Consider the following 17,714-nt stretch of genomic DNA (forward strand, 5'->3'; position numbering starts at 1 on the left):
ACCCAAAACTCTTGTTATAAACTTATGCTGGAAAAAGATGAAGGACAAAGTTCCGACTGGTGATCACCCAGGAGGTGATTTCTGAAAGTTGGTAAAGTCCAGAGCAGACATATATAGCAGGATTTCCTACTAGCCAACCAATTAATATCATTAAATACCTCAGAGTGTAAAACCTTGTACAGTCATGGCACATACTAAGATATACAAGACAAAGTGCCAGCCCTCAAGAGCTTAAAATTTAGTGGGGAGAAAAGGTACACAGAAAACCATAGAATACTGGACATGTAGAAACTGTTCAACTGGTGTATGCTCTGCTCTGTATATTTTCAACAACGACAAAAATAAATTACTTAAAAAATGTAGAATATTGGAAAATGAATGGATCTAATCCATATCCACATCCGCATCTTTTTTTTTTTTAATTTTTATTGTGCTTTAAGTGAAAGTTTACAAACCAAGTCAGTCTCTCATACAAAAGCTTATACACACCTTGACATATACTCCTAGTTGCTCTCCCTCTAATGAGACAGCACACACCTTCGCTCTACTCTCTATTTTCGTGTCCATTTGGTCAGCTTCTGACTCCTTCAGCCTTCTCATCTCCCCTCCAGACAGGAGCTGCCCACATAGCCTCATGTGTCTACTTGATCCAAGAAGCTCAGTCCTCGCCAGTATCATTTTCTATCCTATAGTCCAGTCCAATCCCTGTTTGAAGTGCTCGCTTTGGGAATGGTTCCTGTCTTGGGCTAACAGAAGGTCTGGGACCATGACCTCTGGGGTCCTTCTAGTCTCAGTCAGACCACTAAGTCTGGTCATTTTATGAGAATTTGAGGTCTGCATCCCACTGCTCTCCTGCTCCCTCAGGGGTTCTCTGTCCACACCCGCATCTTAAACATGATGAAACCAAAGCTCAGAGAAGTCAAGGGCCTTGTGTTAGTTAGCAATAGGCAGTTAGTGTCTGAGAGAGATCAGAATCTGTGTTTGCTAACTGCCAACTGCCAACTTAGTGACGAAATTGCAAGAGGAGTTAAAAGATCCCAGCAGAGGTAGTTCTGGTCAAATACACCTTTGCAGAAAAGATGGGCTCTAAAAACCACCGGGATTTGGGGGGCAGCAAGGCAGATGAGGGCCTTCCAGGCAGCGGGCCAGTCTGAGACATGGGGTGGACAGACATGTGCATGGCAGATTAGATGGCTGGTTGATTAGGCTCTGGTAAAGAGCATAAAGGAGGCCCCGGGTGGTGCAAATGGTAAAGTGCTCAACTACTAGCTTAATGGCTGGTGGTTCAAACCCACCCATAAGCACCTCAGAAGACAGACCTGGCAATCTGCTTATGAAAGGTCACAGCCTTGAAAGCCCAATGGAACAGCTCTACTCTGCACACATGGGGTCACTATGAGTTGAAATCGGCTCCACGGCAGCCAACAACAACAACAAAGGGCATGGAGGTGTCTCTGGGTGATGCAAATGGTCAAACACTGGACCACTAACCAAAAGGTCGGTCGTTCTGAATCCACCGAGAGTCCTCAGAAGAAAGGTCTGGCGATCTGCTTCTGAAAGCCAAGAAAACACTATGGAGCACAGTTCTACTCTGTAACACATGGGTTAATTTGGGATGGACTAGAGAGCATCTGATGTGTGTGTGTGTTTTTTTTTTTAAGACCACAGAAGGAGTTGTTGGGGGAGGGGAAGAAGGTGAGATAAATTTGGAAAAGCAGATAAAGGCAATGCACAAAGAGCTTGAATGCCAGAATGAAGAACCTACAATTAACCTCCTAAGGCAGTGTTTCCCAATCATTTGCATTCCACCTTTATGAGTCCTGTACCACCCTGCCCACCACCCTTGTGGGAAGCCACAGAGAGCAGAGGTTTAAAAGTGAGGACTGTGGGGTCAGATTCCCCCCATTCAAATCCCAGCTCCGATGCCAACTGTGTGGCCTTGGACTTAACCTCTCTTTACCTCAGTTTACTTATTTGTTAGAGATAATACAAGTCTCTCCCTCACAGGACCCTGTGAGGATTAAATGAGAGAGCATGTTTACTGTACCGAAAACAGTACCCGACAGTCTAAGTACTCAATAAATGTTAGTTGTTATTAGACTTTTTATGTATGTCTATTTTAAAATTCAGTGTGTACTGTAGCCTTATCCTAAGCCCTAATAGCCATGAAATCAAGGGTTTATTGTGACAGTTACGGTTTTGATGATATACATATAACAGGATGTTAAATCAAAAGTCTTAACTAAGGCACCAAGACATACAGGTATGACACTTCCAAGTGTGACACCAGACAAGGATGCAAGAACTCCTCCCTCACAGTCAGTGTATAAATGGGTCAGAATGGGTAGAGGCTGGAGAAGAATCTTTGTGGAGGAATTCTGGGAGAGCTTTTGGTGGGCTATGATCCCTCCCTACCCACAATGGGTACTTGTCCTCACCTCATGCTGGTGAGAGAGGCTTCAACAGGGCCACTTGGGAAACCTGATTCTGTCCCATGCAATTGACAGGACAGGGTGGACTGGTGCCTGACCATCACCTGAGATATCCAAAGGGTGAGGCACAGCTTCTGCTGTTGGAGGAGCCAAGAGAAGACTGCTGAGTTGGGGTCAGCCTGCATTCCTGGAGTCCACTGTGTCAAAAGATGTGTAATTGCTTCCTTGGACAAATGCGGGTCACATGCAAGAGAGGGCTGGCATCAGGTCTTGTCCAAGAATGCCACTTGGATAGACTAAATGACCTTAGCCAGAAGAGGCTGGAGGTGAATCGTTGGATTTAGGGGCTAAGGAAAGAGCCCCAAGCAACAACCTAAAATGGAGAATAACTGGCTCTTTTCAAGAAAACTGGAAGTGAGAGATCTCAGCAGTTGTGCAAAGAGGTGTCTGAGAAACCCACGAACATGCCCACAAGAGAGAGAATCAGCATTAACTACCGCCAGACCTGGGAAGCTGGAACCCAACAATAGCACTGGTCAAGTGCGCACTTTCCTGCCTCTCCCAGTCCAGTTACAAAGGGTTGGACATATTAAGCACTATGTTTGTGGCTTAAAGTGACCACATGAGCTTCCACCACCTAAGAATGACCAGAAAAGTTATGAGGCCTGAGTTTCATCCCAGGGCAGAAGACGAACTAACCCCAATGAATCAATGTAGAAAGATAGTGGGAAACAAAATTGGGCTGATTTATCAGTATATCCCACTGAGTCCTGCTTCTTTATACTCATTAGAAATATAATTATTAAAAATGGAATGCTTGTCCCTATACCACCTAAAGTCATTTCTCATATCCCCTGTGGTCTGGTAACTACCACTGGAAAAAACTGGAATAGGGCAACAAAGAACTACAGAAAAAAAGGAAGACAGGTAAAAACAGAAAAGATTTGAGTATTCATTGGTGGGCTCTGTGGGAAGTCATGTGCTCCTCAACCTTGAACATGATAAATGAAAATAAATGATGTACTAATGTCCTTGGACAAATGGGTTTGTTCAAAGGGAAGTCAAGATGGCTCAGTTTCATGAAGAAAAACACCACGATCCCTGGTCCTACATGGAGTTTATGGTTTGGTCTTATTCTTTCAGGCAGTGTTAGGGCAGCAGTGAGAAGGCATGTCCTCACTAACACTGAGTCACCAGAATGCATCAGAAGTCCCTAAGTCATGGAGACCAAGGGGGATCCTGGGCTGAACTAGGTCCTGGAGTCTGCCAACTCCAAGTACAGAATGTGAAACATACACCAAACACAAAACTTCACCTGGGAGCTCTTCCCTTCAGGGACTGTTGGAGGATGAAAAGGGGTGGGGGTGGTGAAGCTTAAGTTCTAAGACAAGTTATAAGGGATGCTTCTAAGTTTAGGGAATAGTGAGTACAAGGGTGTTGTCATGGATTGAATTATGTCCCCCCAAAATGTGTGTATTAACTTGGTTAGGCCATGATTCCCAGTATTCTGTGTTGTTCTTCTTTCGTGATTATAATTTTTCGTTAAGAGGATTAGGGTGGGATTGTAACAACACCCTTACTCAGGTCACCTCCCTGATCCAATGTGGAAGAAGGTTCCCTGGGGTATATCTCAAGAGATAAAAGGAAAGGGAAGCAAGCAGAGAGTTGGGGACCTCATAACACCAAGAATGCAGCACCAGGAGCAGAGTGTGTCCTTTGGACACGGGGTCCCTGCGCCTGAGAACCTCCTCAACCAAGGGAAGATTGAGGACAAGGACCTTCCTCCAGCTGACAGAGAGGGAAGGACTTCCCCTGGAGCCAACACCCTGAATTTGGACTTATAACCTACCAGACTGTGACAGAATAAACCTCTCTTTGTTAAAGCCATTCACTTGTGGTATTTCTGTTACAGCAGCACTAAATGACTAAGAGAGGTGTCTTAGACTAGATTCTCTAGAGAAGCAAAAACAGTGAAGCATATATATATGTGTGTATACATATGTATGTATGTATGCATGTATATAGAGAGCCCACCCTAGTGATGCCTGGGTTAAGAGCTTAGCTGCTAACCAAAAGGTTGGCAGTTCAAATCCACCAGCTGCTCCTTGGAAACCCTATGGGGCAGTTCTACTCTGTCCTATAGGGTTGCTATGAGTCAGAATTGACTCAATGGCAATGGGTTTGGGTTTTACATACATTTACATATTTTTTTTTTTTTTACATATATATATATACACACACATACACGGCGGGGGAGAAAGAGAGAGAGAGGGATTTATCTCAAGGAAATGGCTCACACAGTTGCGGAGGCTGGCAAGTCCCAAATCCATTGGTCAGCTGTCAGGTTGGAAGCTTCTCCTAATTCATGTAGTTGCAGGGGATGTCAGGCTGTTGGCTCATGGGGCTGTGGAAATCCTGAAAGCAGTTGGTCAGATAGCAGGCTACTGGCTCACAGGGCTGCAGAAACTGGAAAATCCCAGGATCAGCAGGTCAGACGACAGGCTGCTAGCTCAAGTCCCAAGAACTGGAGGTCAGATGATGACAAGCTGGATGCAGGATCCAGAGCAAAAGAGAGATTTGCCAGAGCATCCACACACATTGGGTGCAGGCTAAACCCTTAAGGAAACTTCCCTTACAACAGATACTTGAGCAAGGTGGTGACTTGAGTAAGGGGATGACTCAAGATACATCCCACAGTTATCATGCCTCATTAACATACAGAGGTTTAGGATTTACAACACATGATTAAACAGTACCATTAAATGGAGGACAATTACACAATACTGGGAATCATGGCCTAGCCAAGTTGACACATAACATTAACTATCACAAAGCGTGAACAGATACCACCTCTTAGCTGTCAAATTTAAACAAAGGAGGACTATCCTGACATGGTCCCCTTTCACAAGAAGGGACTTACTCTAGCCCTGACTTTGATCCTTAACCTCCAATTGGGCTTCTTTCTCCAATAACACTAGCACTGGTCTCCCAGTTCTGACTTCTTACAGTTCTACACCAGCTGAGTTACTCCCTGAGAAAGGACATGACTCAGAATTGCCCAACATTATTGATGGAAGAGATGTCAGAGAATATCTCTTTTAACATTCTTATTTTACAGATAAGGAAACTGAAGGCCAACAAACTTAACATCATTTACCTGGAGCCACTGAGTTGAGATGAGAACCCAGGTCTACCAGCCCCTAGCACAATGTTCCATTATAGAATATCATACCTACTCTCAAAGAGGGGTTAGCTCAGCTCCCCCACACCACCACCTCAATCTTCATTCCTCTTCTACAAGCACCTCAGAACGGCAGCAGAGGAATTAGAGTTAATTTGCCTGGAACACTAGGATGGAAGAGATGGGAATCATCTCAATGAAACTAGTTTTGAATGGAGTCATCAATTGCCACAAATATTTTCTCAGAAGAACAGGATAGTCTAATGCTTGCTGTGCTTTGCACAGTATATATGGGACCCCAGAGTCATAGTCAGATATCCAGAGCTGGAGCATAATGATGAGCAAGAAAGGCCCAGAATCTAGGAGAGGGGCTAGAGGATGAGAGCTGGAGCTAAGAATCTGTAAAGGTAAGCTGCTATGACTAGTGGCAGTAGGGTAACAGAAAGAAAAGTGCTGCCCAGAGAGCCTGTTATGTGAATGAAAATTCTGGCATCAAAATGAAATGGGATGGAGAAGCGGTACAAGATGGTGGTGTAGTAAGATACTTCATAACATCCTTCTTACAACAAAGACCCAAGAAAACAAGTGAGTCAGATATGGATGACAACTTTGGAACCCGGAACATCAAAGGCAAGGCTGAGGAACTGGGCCAAGTGCCAAGTGGAAGAAGAGATTGTACAAAAACAGCAGACACAGAGAATTATGGATGGCCGGTGCCCTGCCAGCCAGTCCTGCACAGCACAGCCATATTGAGACAAAACAAGCAGCATTCCCAGCCGAAGCCTCCAGGCAGGAGCGACTCCGTACCCATATCCAAAGACAGGCAGTAGTGTTTTCCACCCTGGTAAAGTTAAATGCACTCTTCTCACCCACCGTGCCCTCTCCAGCCCCCCCGACCCCGTCCCAGAGACCTACAGTGCCCTCCCATCCCCTTCATCCACTCCTTCCCCTGCACACAATTGTGGTCTGGTGGCACCCACCACCACCCTGCCCCCTATGCTGGGGACCCACGGACCAGTGGCACCTGCCTCTTTGCTCAGCCACTCATGCCGAGGCCCTGTGGACCAGTAGCACCCACCTCTCTACCCAGCTATTGGCACCAGGGGCCCATGGAACAGCAGCACCACTTCTCCACCTAGCCACCCACACCGAGACCCTGTGGACTGGTAGCATCCCCTCTCCCACCTACCCAACCATGCTGGGGGGCCCTTGATCCAGTGGCACCTGCTTCTCTACCCAGCCACCAGTGCCAGGAGCCCGTGGGCAGGTGGCACGCCCTCTTCTGCCCACCACCTGCACCGGGAGCTCATGGTCCAGAAGCACCCCCTCTTCTGCCCACCCATCCATGCCTGGGGGCCTGCAGACCAGCAGCACCTGCTCCTAAGCCCAGCCACCCAAGCCTGGGCCCACAGACTTGTAGTGTCCACCTCTCTGCCCAGCCACTGGTGCCAGGAGCCCACAAACTGGAGACACCCGCTCCTATGCCCAGCCACCCACATTGGGGGCCTCCAGACCAGTGGCACCTCCTACTCCCTCCAGTCACCTGCATCAGGGGCCCAAGGAGCAGAAGCACACTCTCCCCCTCATCATGCTTTATTGGACAGGGGAATGCTGTCCTAGCAGACACCTGTGGACTGGCGGCAACCCCCTGGCTTGCCCCCTGCACTGCCCTCCCTGCAACCAGAGGCTTGTGCTCACTCCAGCCACCCCCATGCAGCCCTGCTCATCCAGGACCATTGGTGAGACTTTCTGTACCATCCACCCAGTGACCAACAACCCAGACACCCTCACCCTGACCACCCAGCAACCAGCAGTGTGCACATACAACACCCAACCTAGCAACCAGTGAGAACACTCCCTGCACCCATGTCCAGATAAGCAGCCGACAGACACATCATCTCACCAGCAACGCCAGCTACATCCTCAGCCACGCACAAGACCAGTGAACAGAGATTCACACTCACACACCCGGCCACTGTCCCACCCACCTGGAGACAGGTGGTGAGAGCTCCAGTGTGGCCAGGCTAGTGACCAGAGTAGCATAAAAATGGTAATGGAACTACCTGATAAGGAATTCAAGACTAATACATAGGATTCTCCAAGAGATCAAGAAAGAGATAAAGGAAAACACAGATAAAAACCAAGGTAAACACAGAAAAACAATAGAAGAATTCAGGAAAACAATACAAGAAAAAAAAAGATAAAATAAATAGACAATTAGAAACTATACAAAAACAGCAACTAGAAATCCAAAAGGTTAACATTAAAATTTCATAAATAGACAACTTAATAGAAGGACATAGGAGCAGAACTGAATCAATGGAAGACAGAATCAGTGAATAGAAGACAAATTCCTTGACATCAATTTGTTTGGGGAAAAGCCAGAAAAAAGAATGAAGAAAGCCTAAGAATTATGTGGGACACGATCAAGAGGAAAAATTTACAGATGATAGGAATTCCAGAACAGGAGGAGGCAAAAAAAAAAAAAAAAAACAGAATTGTCAAAGATTTGCTACCAGAAAACTTCCCTAATATCATGAAAGACAAGAAGATAGCCATCCAAGAAGCTCAATGAACATCATACAGGAGAGACTCCAAAAGAAAGTCACCAAGATATAATCAAACTTGCCAAAATCAAAGACAAAGAAAGAATCCTGAGAGCAGCTTGAGGAAAACAAACTCACCCACAAAGGGGAACCAAGAAGACTAAGCTCTGATTACTTGGCAGAAACCGTGCATGCAAGAAGGCAATGGGATGACATATATAAAACCTTGAAAGAAAAAAACTGCCAACCAAGAATTATATATTCGGCAAAACTGTCTTTGAAATATTATGGCAAAATTAGGACATTTCCAGATAAACAGAAACTAAAGGAATTTGTAAAAACCAGACCAATCTTACAAGAAATATTAAAGGGAATCCTTCTGACAGAGAACCAAAAACATCAGACAACAACCTGTGTTTAGGACACAGGACAGCATCAGCTGGATACCAACCCAGATAAAGAATTCCCAAAAATAAAACAAAGCTAAAAGACTGAAAACAGGGAACTAGAGACATTAATCTGTAAATGATGGCAACATCAATACAAAAGGGGGAATAAATAGTATAGTTACAGAACTTTCATATGGAAAGGAAGTCAAAGCAATATCAAGAAATAAAAGGCTGCTTTAAACTTAGGAAGATAAATGTAAATTTCAAGGTAAGCACAGAGAAAGTTAACAAACCTGCTCACGAAATAAAAAAGAAAAACATACACAAAATCAACAACAATGAAAGAAAATCCACAAACAGAACTCAGCACAGATAATTAAGTGGAACAAAGAAGCTATCAACACGACACAGACAAAAAAAAAAGCACAGCAAAGTGACAGCAGTAAATTCATACCTATCAATAATCTCACTGAATGTAAATGGCTTAAATGCACCAGTAAAGAGACAGAGAGTGGCAGAATGGCTAAAAAAAAAACACAACCCATCGATAGACTGTCTACAAGAAAAACACTTTAGGCAAAAAGACATAAACTAAAACTCAAAGGATGGAAAAATGTATCAAGCAAACCATAACCAAAAAAGAGCAAGAGTGGCAATATTAATGGCTGATAAAATAGACTTCAAGGCAAAATTCACCATAAAAGGTAAGGAAGGACATTACATAATGATTAAAGGGTCAATCTACCAAGAGGATATAACCACAATAAATATATATGTACCCAATGACAGGGCTCCAAAATACATAAAACAAACTCTAACAGCATTGAAAAGAGACATAGTTCCACAAAATGAAATGGGGTTTATAAGATACATTCCTATGCCAAGCAGAAAGCCTGTTCCCCTTACATTAACTCCCAGGCTATCTGGTCTACTTCACCACTGCAGGGTATGGACCTCCTTCCTGACCATCCATGAGGGTGTTGTTTTTCAAATAATAACTTGTACTTCCCTCTCCTTTTAACGGGCTGTGTTTAATCCACATCAGCTCTCCTTCTCAAATCTTAAGTAACATTACCTTCACTTTTACTCTCTCCATCACTCAATACAAGCTATAGAACCCAAGAGAACCCAAAAGAATCAGACATCTCAGTTCAAATCCTGGTTTTGGACACTTGCTAGCTGCGTGACATGTGCAATCACTTTATCTTTTGGTGCCTCAGTTTTTCCAGCTGTAAAATGGGGATGATTAATAGTAGCTATCTCACTGCTGCAAGGGAAAGGGAACACATGTAAAGTGCTTAGCCCAATGCCTGGCATATAGTAAGTATTCAATAAATGGTGGCTGTCATTTTTATTATTGATACTATCACTGAAACCAGCTGAAGCTCCAATTGTGGAATTTAAGTCTCAAAGGGTTGAAATGGGCTGTCCAAGGCTATACAAGTGAGTGAGTCAGGAAGGGATCCCGGGTTTTTTCATTCCTGAAGCCTTTGCCAACCATCAGGTCCGGTACAAACAACATCACTGGCCGGTGACCTAGGAATCTGGGTATGTGATCACATCCAAGTACCACAGCTGATGGTTTAATATGTGGTAGAAACTGAGCAGGCTCTAGGAAAGCTTTACAGCATCCACAGGTCAGTATAGGAAGGTCATCTCATTGCTGACAGCAAGCAACAAACCATACAAAACAAAAAGTTGGAGCCACTGCTTATGCTGCCCAGTGCGTGACAATATTTCTTGTCCATATTTGTTTTGAGAAGGTAGGCAAAAAATAAGACCAATGCCCTGCCTGCCTACTTCCTGGTTTTGCAAAGATTTTTTATTAAGGATGGGGAGAAAATCCTAGGGACTAAAACGGGGTCTGTCCAAGGACAGCTGTGAAAAAAGGAAATGGGGGTTGACTGTGGGCTGAAAACAAGTCCCGTTAGTGCTCCAAGGATGGGCAGTTGTTGTCTACAAGGTGAGCTTCTGGCTTCACCAGGGCCTACCCCTCCACTGACTGTGCAAACAGCAAAGCCATAGAGTCCCAGGAAGCATATCTTATCTGGAAGCATGAATCACCCCCTCAGAAATCAGGAAAAGAATCCTCTCTTTGTGGCCCTTCAATCTCTTTCTTGGCTGGAATCCAAGCTCCTTGGGGCTGGTATCAAGCCCTTACTAAAACTCAGGGTGAGTGACCTTTCTGATGGAAATGGATCATTCCAGAAGTTCATATGACAGGGGTACCTCTTAAAAACCAAAAGGAAACAATGAATGAATGAACCAGCTAGAAGGCATTGGAGTCATTCAAATCCAACTATAAAAGCAGTCAGAAGTAACTAACCCAGTATGTTCTGAATGCTGGGCTTCCAAAGAGGAAAGGCGTGTCAGTAAGGCCTCTGTCTTGAGACTGGAGGAACCCCCAAGACTATGGCCCTAAGACACCCTTCTGATCTGGAACTGGAACCATTCCCAGAGACAACTTTCCAATCAAACAACAGACAAACCTTTAAAATAAATAATACCTGAGAGGAACTTGTTCCTTAGAATAATCAATTACCCGAGATCAAAAGGACAGCATTTGCCCAAACGCAAAGATGAGAAGGCAGGAAGGGACAGAAAATCAGGACAAAAGGAAATGGAGAACCCAGGGCGGAAACAGGGAGAGTGGCTGACACACTGTGGGAAATGAAGCCACGGCCATGAAACACTTTACATACAAACTATCGAATGTGAATCAAATTTGCTCTGTAAACTTTCACTTAATGCACAATAAAAAAAAAAAAAAAAAAGTGGGGTGAGGGGCTCTGTCTGATTATGGCCCTGTATCTATTAGATCAGCCTACATTAAGTTAGAAATTGACAGTGAAAAGCCTTTTTTTAAAAAAAAAAAAAAAAACTTCCATGCTTCTAGAGGGCAGAGCAGCAGGAAGTGGCAATCTGAGGACTCCAATCCTGCCGACACTGACTGCACTAATTTCAAGGACGCTGCACCTTCCACAATAGCAGCCACACGGGGAGCCAAGAGCCCTGAAAGGATACCAAGCATCCTGCTGGGAGCCAGAGTGTTTTCATCCATGTAAAGGATGGTGGGGAACTAGATGCTGAGAAACGGGAATGGACAATGACTTTGGTTACTCCTCAAATTGCTGAGTTGGAATATGACTGATCCCAGAGGCAGAAGCTCCAACATCAGAGGAGGATGGGAAGTTACCTTTCAGAACCTTTTTTTTTTTTTTAATAAACTCTATTTTTGAGTTTTATATTTACCAAAAAAAAAAAAAAAAATTGCAAAGAGTTCCCACATACCGCACCCAGTTTTTCCTATCATTAACATCTTACATTACAAAAAAAAAAAAAAACAATGCTGTCAGGTCGATTCCAACATCCAGCGACCCTATAGAACAGAGTAGAACTGCTCTGTAGGGTTTCCAAGGTATGGCTGGTGAATTCGAACTGCCAACCTTTTGGCTAGCAACTGAGTTTTTAACCACTGTGCCACCAGGGCTCCAGAACATCTTACATAGTGTGGTGCATTTATTAACAATTAATGAACCAATCTTGATATATTTTATTAACTGAAGGCCATACTTTATTCAGACTTCCTTAAAAAAAAACCTAAACCCATTGCCATCAAGTTGATTCCGACTCATAGTGACCCTACAGGACAGAGTAGAACTCAAAAAAAAAAAAAAAAAAAAAACTTCCTTAGTCTTTTTTATTTATTTTGTGTGTGTGTGCTTTAGATGGAAATTTACAGAGCAAATTAGTTTCTCATTAAACAGTTAATACACAAATTGTTTTGTGACATCAGTTGCCAACCAACCCGTTGATGTGCCAACACTCTCCCCTTCTCCACCCTGGGTTTCCTAATTCCATTCATGCAGTTTTCAGAACCACCCTTTGAAAGATCATGGGGGCCAATATCACGCTGAGACCAATATCACACTGAGACCTCAACCCCACAAAATTTATATGTAGGAGAACTGATGTTAAAAATGAACCCTGAAACTATCTATATGGGATCAAATTGACAACAGCAACTCAAAAGATTAGACAGGAACCTTAAGGGACAATGAGTTTATGTTAGCAAGGGACGAACAACTCAGAAAAAGAGGGTGAGAATGGTTGCACAACTCAAAGAATGTAATCAACGTCACTGAATGGTACATGCCGAAACTTGAATTGGTATATGTTTTGCTGTGTATTGTCTCAACAACAAAATAAATAAAACTTAGGAAAAAAAGAAAACTCAATGGAGCACAGTTCTACTCCGACACATGTTGGGTCACCGTGAGTCAGAGTCAACATGATGGCAACTGTTTTGGATTTGAGTTCCTCTCCCCCAGAGAAACAACCACTGCCTAGAATTGGAGGTGAAGCTTGTTCCCTGTGTTTACATTTTTACTACAGATAAGTTAGGAGGGATTCTGCATTTTTCCACTGGTGTAACAAGTAACAGGGCTTTTCAAGAGAAAATTCAAACAGTATATAAAAGTATAACATGGAAAGGGACTGCCCCCTGTTCCCCCAAAAAGGAAGGCAATTAACAACTAGAATGTAAATGGAACTCAAATGTCAGCCCCACTAGCACAGAGACTTGTGTCTGTGGTTCACGGCTACGTTCCCCAGAGCCCTCAGTAAATGTTGGCTGAATGAAGAAAAAAAAAAATGAATACTGTGTACAGCCTTAAAGCAGAGGCGAGCAGGAGTCCACACTTGCAGCCTGAGAGATGTATGTAATAGGAAGAGAGAAGGCCTTCCTTTTTATTCCCCTCTTAATATTTTCTTTCTTTTTTTTATTGTACTTTAGATAAAGGCTTACAGAACAAACTAGTAATCATATTAAACAGTACACCTATTGTTTTATGACATTGATTAACAATCCCACGACATGTCAACAGTCTCCCCTCTCAACCTTGGGTTCCCTATCACCAGCTTTCCTTTCCCCTCCTACCTTCTAGTCCTTGCCCCTGGGCTGGTGTGCACCTTTAGTCTTGTTTTGTTTTGTGGGTCTGTCTAATCTTTGGCTGAAGGATGAACCTCAGGAGCGACTTCATTACTGATCCAAAAGGGTATCCAGTGGCCATACTCTTGGGATTTCTCCCGTCTCTGTTAGGCCAGTAAATCTGGTCTTTTGTGTGTGTGTGTGTGTGTGTGTGTGTGTGTGTGTGTGTGTGTGAGTTAGAACTTTGTTCTGCACTTTTCTCCAGCTCTGTCCAGGACCCTCTATTGTGATCCTTCTCGGAGCAGTCAGTGGTGGCAACCCGGCACCATCTAGGTGTACTAGACTCAGACGAGTGGAAAGGCCCTCCGTTCTACCCTGGTAATGGGACGCATTACTTACTCAGTCTCACTTCTATCTGTGGACGTTTTTACCAAGGGTGAAAACCGTTTCCTTGAATCACAGCAGCAAGTAGCATCCCATAGCTCAAAGGCCGAGGGAAGGTACTTCTTGAACCAAACACACACTCTGGTCTTCTTCGTGTGTGTATCTAAATTCTATCAGTGCATCTTTACCTTGAAATGAAAAACTATAACCTACGGCTTTTAAACCCCAGAAAAGAAAAACTTCCCCAACACACACATTCACACCTACCACAGCCAGAATCTAACTCCTAATGTGACTTAGTTTCCTTCATGGGAGACCATAACTAAAGATGTCCCCTCCTACCCCTTCCCCAGAAATCAGCTTACACTTTACTCTTCAAGCACAAAGCCTCTGGTTTCTGAGGAGCAGTGGTGGAGCAGCAGAAGACTGGCCGGAAAGGCTGAATTTCTTCCTGCTCAGAACATCAGAATCCTTTCCAATGTTCCCTCCAGAGCCAGGTGTTGCCACAACGGGAGCTGCGAGGCTGCCAACTCAGAAATTATCCACACTGTAAATGGAACGTTCCTACAACAAAAAACAAAACCCAAACCACCTTATATGTGAGTTCTCGGGGGAAGGGATACAAATTTGAAAACAGCCAGGCTATGGAAGGGTTAGATTTCCCTTAGCTCAAGGACAGCCAGATCTGATACCACTGCTGATAAGACCAAGCTGCTTCACTTTACGGCCCTTACCCAGGTCTCTACGTATGACATCAGAGTCCCCGACATCACCAAAGACCCTTCTCAGAGCCTGTCACTGACATCCAAGGTTGGACACTGTCTATAGAAAAACCCTCGCAGGAAGGAGCGCCAAGGTACCCAAGCAGCAAAGAGGCACTCAGAAGAGCACTTGCTGCCATGGGCTACAGGCTGCGTTCCAGATAAAAACTACACTTTTAAAAGCAACACTGAGCCTTCCGTACCCAAAAGCTGTAATGTAGCCCTGTCCTATAAAATGACACCTTTCTCTTTAGAAACATGTCAATCTAATACAGCTGAAATAAACACAGTATAACGCTCCCTAACTCACTTAACATCTTTAATCCAAGGACCCAAGGCTCTTAAATTTCTTTTTAAATGTAAAAAGTCATGCCTCATCACTTTAAAAGAAGGACTCAGGAAGTATCATTTCCTCATCTTACATTTGAGGAACCGTGCATGGAAAAGCCATTCTCTCACCATAGGGGGTGGGGAGGTCAGTCCTCAATATCATTACCCTCACCTCTGAATAAGTGGTTTGGAATACACCCAGTGGAAGATTGTGAGATAATCAACCCCATCCATTTAGAGGGGAAAGGTCCCTAGAAGTGGGTCTGGCAGTGGGCTCTGCCCTGGCACCTGCACCAGACTTCAGCCACAAGTTCCAAGGCCACAGATCTATAGCTCAGGGGACCTCCTTTTCCTGTGCTACTCCTTACTGGTGCTGGCACCTCCCCTACTCCTTCACCTTAAGCGGCCAAAGTCATACTAAATCAGCTTGGGATTTCTGAGGACCAAATAAACAAGTTCGAGCCCATCTCTTGTACTGGACTCAGCCTGATGGAAGGGCCCTCCTTTTTATCCTGGTAACATGATGCATTACTTATTTGGTCTCGCTTCTATCTGTGGACTTTTTACCAAGGGTGAAAACCATTTCCCATCTCTGTCCTCAAATACAAAGTCTGGGCAGGAAGACTAAGCCTCACCTCAGCACCCACCCCCGCCACATCACATGTGCTAGAGCAAGGTGTCCTGGCAGGCCTGGCCCCTCGGATCGATCTTTAGTTCACTCACAGGAGCAGGCAGGAGAGTTATCCAGTAGTTCAGTACCCTCCAGTGCCTTCTGTCTCCACAGGCAAGCAGATGCCTCAACTCTGCCTTGTGGCCAGGGGAAAAACCTGAGCTCCTGAAGGGCTGTCCTTTCTAGAAGAAGAAAGGCAAGGGGGCAGTCCTGACACGGTATAAGGGCTGGTGGTCACATGCAAGTCGGCTCATTCCTGGAGACACAAAATCGGGGACCAGAACCTTGAACCTGGTCTATTTGTTTTCTAGAGAGAAGGGCACCATACCACCCCCAGGACAGCCACTCAGCCCTCCCCTCGACCTCTGTTCCTGGTACAGCAGAGAGAGAAACCCAGGCCACCGGTGACCCTAGTCTGAAGTCCAGAGTAACAGCTCATTTGTTACTAGTATGCGGAGAACCCACAAGAATTGGGACCAGAGACCCCAAGGTTACACGGGCACACAGCTCCCTGGGGTTCCGCTCTTTTCCTCCTGGGAGGGCTTGAGGCAGCATCAGAATAACCGGCCACCCCAAACTCCTGTATCTAAGGTAACCAAACATATCTTCAAGGGAACGATGGAGAAAGACATTGTCCAGGCAGGGGAGTGAAGGGGGTCACTTTCTGACTGGACATAGGAAGAGGGAAAAGACACCCGCGGCAGAGGCCACCGTCTTCCTGCCCTTGCCAGGAACAGGGCTGTGAAGGTCTGCATCCCTGCCCTGCATCCCCCACCAAGGGCTGGAAGACTGGAGATCAGGGAGGGCAGATGAAGAGAGGCAACCAGGGGCCTGGGCTGGGTCCCAGGGCACGGTTCCCCGAGGTGGTCTGTCCACTATTACCTAGTTTTCCAAGCACCCTGGGGAAGAGGAGGGAGGGAGGGGTCTTTTGGACAGGGTTCCCTCCCTTCCAAGAAAGTCCTCAGCCTCAAACTCAGAAGGGTCCGTGGTTCTTACTCCCAAGCCCTGGCTCCCCAGCTCCCACCAGGACTAGCGCCCCCCTTTGCCCTCCAGAGGAGACCTCGTGGGGTGCTCTCTGTCCGGAGGAAGTGGGGGGGCTGTCAACCTTCTGCTTCCCCAAGCCTCTGGCTGGCCCTGCCCCTCGCCTCTCCCCAATATCCCTTTGTTTCAGGTGGGGAAGTTGCCAACCTGCACCCCCTTGCCCAACACGCCCCCCTGCGCGCCCATCCCCCGCAGGGAATCCGAGCCTGCGGGTGCACAATCTCATCTGCGGCTCGCTCCCGAGCCGGGGCAGGCGCTTAGAAACCGAAAGCAAAGAGGAAGCCGGATCAGGCAGCGCCCCCAGCCCGGTCACCCGGTTCCCCCATCACCGCCCCCATAGCTGGCTCCCCCGGCGCTTCGCGCTGCCCGCCCGGCACCGCCACCTCTCCGGCAGCGGAAAGGCCTCTCTGCGGACATCGGGGCACCTACCGGTGCGGGGCCCGGGCCGCGGGCAGGGTAGGGCAGGGCCGGCCGCCCCCGGGCGCAGGTGCCGCCAGGAGCCCCGTCGCGGGCTCGCTCCCGCTCCTCCTCCCGCGCCGGGACTCGGGGCGCTCCCTGCGCCGCCTGCTCCCCGCCCCCACGCCCGGCGTCCGGGCTCCCCCCGCGCCGAGCGGCCGGCCGTGCCTCCCCCGCGCCGCTCGGCCTCCGGAGGCGCGCCTAGACCCGCATTGTGTGTCGGCGCCCGCCGCGGCGATGCGGGGGCCGGGGGGCTGCGGCCGCCGCTGCCCGGGAGGAACGGAGCCCTCGGCGGCGGCGGCGGCGGCACTCACCCATAGTACGGATGCCGTGCAAACTGCACATGCTCGCGTCTGACAGGCGCTCTGCCCCCGGTCCCACTTAACTCCTTGCTCGCCCGCCCGGCCCGCTGCCCCGCCGCCTAGAGCAGCCCGCTGGTCGGCCCCACCCCGGGCTCCTGGAAGCGGTCCGCGTCGCAGGTGGCTGCGGTGTTGGGCTCCTCGGCCCTCCCTCCTCACCCCTGCCTGCATTTCAGGTGTCCGCAGGAGCCCCGAGGACAGGACTAGCCTGGCTTCCATCTCCCAGCTTGTAGGC

The 17,714-nt window shown here is 46.7% G+C and overlaps 1 protein-coding gene across 14 annotated transcripts in view; it reads right to left on the reverse strand.

Moving 5' to 3' along the window:
• The window catches only part of TMEM229B (transmembrane protein 229B), a 57,753-nt gene extending 40,260 nt beyond the window's left edge, over positions 1 to 17,493 (reverse strand). For 8 of the 14 annotated variants that reach the window (XM_049898896.1, XM_049898904.1, XM_049898891.1 and 5 more), the window contains exons 1-2: positions 17,094 to 17,412; positions 14,228 to 14,426 (exon numbers count right to left, since the gene is read on the reverse strand). The gene's annotated coding sequence lies outside the window, so the exon portion shown is untranslated. Of the gene's footprint in view, positions 1 to 4,729; positions 5,689 to 14,227; positions 14,427 to 14,596; positions 14,773 to 15,676; positions 15,880 to 17,093; positions 17,413 to 17,434 lie in introns of those variants that run through there. The other 6 variants (XM_049898893.1, XM_049898892.1, XM_049898895.1 and 3 more) reach the window with 6 other exon arrangements.
• Between the last annotated feature and the right edge of the window lie 221 nt (positions 17,494 to 17,714).

The sequence above is a fragment of the Elephas maximus genome, chromosome 10 (assembly GCF_024166365.1).
Source record: "Elephas maximus indicus isolate mEleMax1 chromosome 10, mEleMax1 primary haplotype, whole genome shotgun sequence".
Classification (NCBI taxonomy): domain Eukaryota; kingdom Metazoa; phylum Chordata; class Mammalia; order Proboscidea; family Elephantidae; genus Elephas; species Elephas maximus.